A 4,588-nucleotide genomic window follows, 5' to 3' on the forward strand; every position below is an offset into this window, starting at 1 on the left:
GGCGGAGGGCAGAAGAAATAGGGTGGATCATGGTAGCAAGGGAAGGAGAGGGTACAGGTGGGAGTTGATAGGTAACTGAGATCAGAGCAAGAGGCCAGAGTGGGGAAAGAAAGGAGCAGGAAAGGGGATGGGAAAATACTGGAAGATGGAGATGCCCATGCTCATATTATATGTTTGGAGGTTAGCCAGACGAATTATCAGGTGTTATTCCTCGAATCTGAGAGGAAATGAGAACCTGAGAAACGGATGTCATGGACCGACATGTCGGACCGTGAATGCGGATTAGATTTCATATGATTCAGCTTTTCGTTAATGGAGTTGAGGAGCACATCGAAGCGCTGATTAATTTGAAGAGGGTTCTTGGTCAGAGGCGGCAACAGCTGATAGACGCCGCCGGACGTTTTGAGTTCCAGCAGCTTTTTCTGTGTTTTGCAATGACTTTGATTAGCAGTCGAACATAACGTATTCTACGCAAGATTCGAACAGAAGAGGAGCGTCCGCCCCCTCTGGATGAACCGGACCTGGTGGCATCAAGATTCATCGTCACCAAGGAAGACGATAGAAGAGCCTTCCTGAAGATAAATCCAAGGAAAGCGACGGGCCCGGATGGCATCCAGGGACGGGTTCTCCGGGCCTGTGCAAATGAGCTAGCTGGATTGTTGGCTGACATCTTCAACTGCTCCCTGCTTCAGTCTAAGATCCCCTCGTGTTTAAAGAAGGCAACGATAAACCTGGTGCCGAGGAAAGGCAAGGTGGCATGCCTGAATGACTACCGACCTGTGGCTCTAACATCAATTGCTATGAAGTGCTTCGAGCAATTGGTTATGGCACACATCAACCATAACCTACCGGTCAACCTTGACACTTTGCAATTCGCCTACCGGAGCAACAGGTCAACGGCAGATGCCATCTCTCTTGCACTACATTCCTCCTAGAACACCTGAGAACAAAGACATATATGTAAGGCTCCTTTTCATCGACTACAGCTCTGCCTTTAATACCATCATTCCAAATAAACTGATTCCTAAGCTCCGGAACCTGGGTCTCAGCACTCAGATCTGCAGCTGGATCGTCAACTTCCTCACAGACAGGACCCAGACTGTAGAAATAGGGGACAAGCTCTCCTCTACAATCACTCTGAGCACCGGTGCCCCACAAGGCTGTGTACTCAGCCCCCTGCTGTACTCACTGTACACCCATGATTGTGCAGCCAAGTTTCCATCAAACTCAATATATAAGTTTGTTGATGACACCACAATTATAGGCCGTATCTTGGGTAATGATGAGTCTGAGTACAGAGAGGAAATTAAGAACCTGGTGGCATGGTACGAAGACAATAACCTATCACTCAACGTCAGCAAGACGAAGGGAATTGGTTGTTGACTTCAGAAGGAGTAGCGGACCGCACAACCCCATCTACATCGATGGTGCGCATGTGGAACAGGTCAAACGCTTTAAGTTCCTCGGGGTGAATATCACAAATGACGTGACTTGGTCTGACCAAGCAGAGTCCACTGCCAAGAAACCCACCAGCGCCTTTACTTCCTGAGAAAGCTGAAGAAATTTGGACAGTCCCCTAAAACCCTCACTAATTTTTATAGGTGCACCGTAGAAAGCATTCTTCTATGGTGCATCACAACCTGGTATGGAAGTTGTCCCTGTCCAAGACCGAAAGAAGCTGCAGAAGATAGTGAACATAGCCCAGCATCACACAAACCAATCTTCCACCCTTGGACTCACTTTACACCGCAGGCTGTCGGAGCAGTGTTGCCAGGATAATCCAGGACAAGACCCTCCCAGCAAACACACTTTTTGTCCCTCTTCCCTCCCGGAGAAGGTTCAGGAGCATGAAGATTCGTACGGCCAGATTTGGGAACAGCTTCTTTCCAACTGTGATCTGGCTGCTGAACGGATCCTGACCAGGATCTGGGCCGTACCATCCAAATATCCGGACCTGACTTGCACAACCTTACTTTCCCTTTTCTATTTTCTAATTATGATTTATAATTTAATTTTTATTATATTTACTTCGATGTTTATCTCAGGAGAGGGAAGCGCAGAAACAAATATCACTGTGATGATTGTACGCTCTAGTATCAATAGTTTGGTGACAATAAAGTAAAGTTTTCATGTATCCAGTATCTTTGTAAGCATCGATGCTATATTCTTTTAAAATTCTTCAATATATTTCAGGACCGTACAAACAATATATTCGTTTTTGATATATAGATATTTCTCTTGCAAGATCACCAATGTAGACAAATCCCAGAGTGAAACAAAGGAGACCAATGACCGTATATCATTGATAATAAATCTATGGCGTCAGCGTATGGACAAGATAAACAATAACAATCATCAAACCGAGAGGTGAGCTGAGAATATTTCGCAACAGCATTCACTGATTTCTTGAATCGCCATTTCTTCGACTTTGAGATTTTGCAATTTCGTGACAAATTATCCATACCTCATCACAATCGGGATTTTACTTAAATGACATCATATTTATTTTACCACAGCTGTTCGAAAACACGTCAGCTTTGTGTACTATAGAATATTCAGTGTGCTCGAGCGAGTATAAATGAATGACCGTGGAGATTCCATCAGCTCAGAGTTTCTTCAGCGAGATCGCGGGCAGCTGGAAGACAGGCTGTATCTCACACAGCATGCTTGAAACATTCTTGCGTGTGAGAAAGATATATTTCATGATCATTGCCGTTATCGGTGTTCTGGTAAGAGCATAGGCGAACTAAGATTTGCTGTTCTGTGTGTGCGGTCTTTGGACTCGTTCAGTTACCGGCAGCGTTGAGATGCCGGGCGAATCAGACAGTGCGGTGCAGGCATTGTGATAAAACTCTGTGTTCGGTCAGAAGCTCCCTTACAGTTTAATCGGTGGCCTCGGCAGAAAATAAATCAGCAGTTGAGACAGATGTCAAGCAGAAGTTCGGTAAAATGAATGCAATTTGTGGATTCATGGCAAGTAGTTTGAAGTTATGAATGCAACACACTGTCAAAATTAACTCCGATAATCCATCGCTCTGTTTTACGGGCTATTTGGTGTTATTTCGCATCGGAAGTGCAACAGGTTTTAAATTTAAATGGAAAAGTGTTGAGCCATTTTAAAGAATTTGCTGAAGTTTTGATGGGAATCCGGGAAGAGATTCGTAGGGTGACATTCAGGGGAGAGCGGTAGACATCACTTGTGAGTCCGAACCATCCGGAGTTTCGGAAATGAAAATTAGTGTTTGTGTGAGTTTTAGTGTACCGGTGTTTGCTTCCACGTCCCATTAATCGAATAAGTGAAAAGGGCCAACCAGCGGTGTCCGTTTGAGGTCAGGCGGGATAAGGTTCATGCTTATGTTCTGGGGAAAGCAGCATCGAAGCATTTAGAATTATGCTCACGAAATTTGGAGCAACCCCTAATAAGGCTGATGTTTTGAATTACCTATAATGTCAGTGAGGATTTAAGGGCGCACGGGATGTGTGTGTGTGAGTTCAGTGCGTCAGGCAGAATCTTTTAAAGCGAAAATTGGAACTTTCTCAAAGAAGAGAAAATCTGCAAATGCTGGAAATCCAAGCAACACACACAAAATACTCAGTAGGCCTTGTAGCATCTAAGAACAAATGCAGTCGGCGTTTCGGGCCGAGTCTTGCCGAAGGGTCTCGGCCCGAAACGTTGACTATACTTTTTTTTCCATAGATGTTGCCTGGCCTGTTGACTTCCCCCAGCATTTTGTGCGTATTGATTGAATTGTAACTTTCTGATGGGTTATCTTGACATAGTGCGCAGGAACCCCCGGACAAGAATAGTTGCATTATTTTTTTTAAAAAAGCGAACCAAGCAGGGTCGCTGCGGGCGGATGACAAACAAAGAGTCTGTGAGGTGGGAAAGACATGACAAATGTGGAAATACATTTACTTTGAAATTTGTAAGTTGACAGAACCGAAGGGATTGGGGCTTTGCTTAATGGGGAGTGTGTCAGAATATAGGTGCTGGGAACCCGGCAATCACCGCTGCCGAGAGATTGTGTCCAGGCTTTACACTTCAGTCGTAAACCTGATGTTGGGCGATTTATATTGATTTCTCCAAAGTACCATCGGCGATCAGTTAGCTCCTTCCTAAGCGCTGCTTCTCTTGTAGTCCCGAGTAACTGTCACCCAGCATCTCGTTAACAGCAACAGAGACTCACGGCTTTATAGCCTTTTAACCACAGAAATGAGGTGTCTTCATACTTAAGTTCTTCTCAATTTCCATTTCAACTCTGCCCTGAGACCCAAGGAACGGCATAACAGTAATTTACTTATTCCTTATTTGCTGTTCCCCCAGTGAATTTAACGGCGATTCTGATCCTGTCCAGGGGGAAGTGCGGCCTCTCCACCTGCACCACTCGCTACCTGGTGGCCATGGCAACGGCTGATCTACTAACCGTCATCTTTGATGTCATTCTGTGGCGGGTCAGTTATTATTATTTCCCCGGGACATTCCTGGACATCACCCCTGTATGCAGTGTGATATCTGCCCTGACATTTGCAGCCACGGACTGTTCTGTCTGGTTCACCGTCACTTTTACATTTGATCGGTTTGTAGCCA

Source organism: Hemitrygon akajei, chromosome 9 (assembly GCF_048418815.1).
Source record: "Hemitrygon akajei chromosome 9, sHemAka1.3, whole genome shotgun sequence".
Lineage (NCBI taxonomy): Eukaryota > Metazoa > Chordata > Chondrichthyes > Myliobatiformes > Dasyatidae > Hemitrygon > Hemitrygon akajei.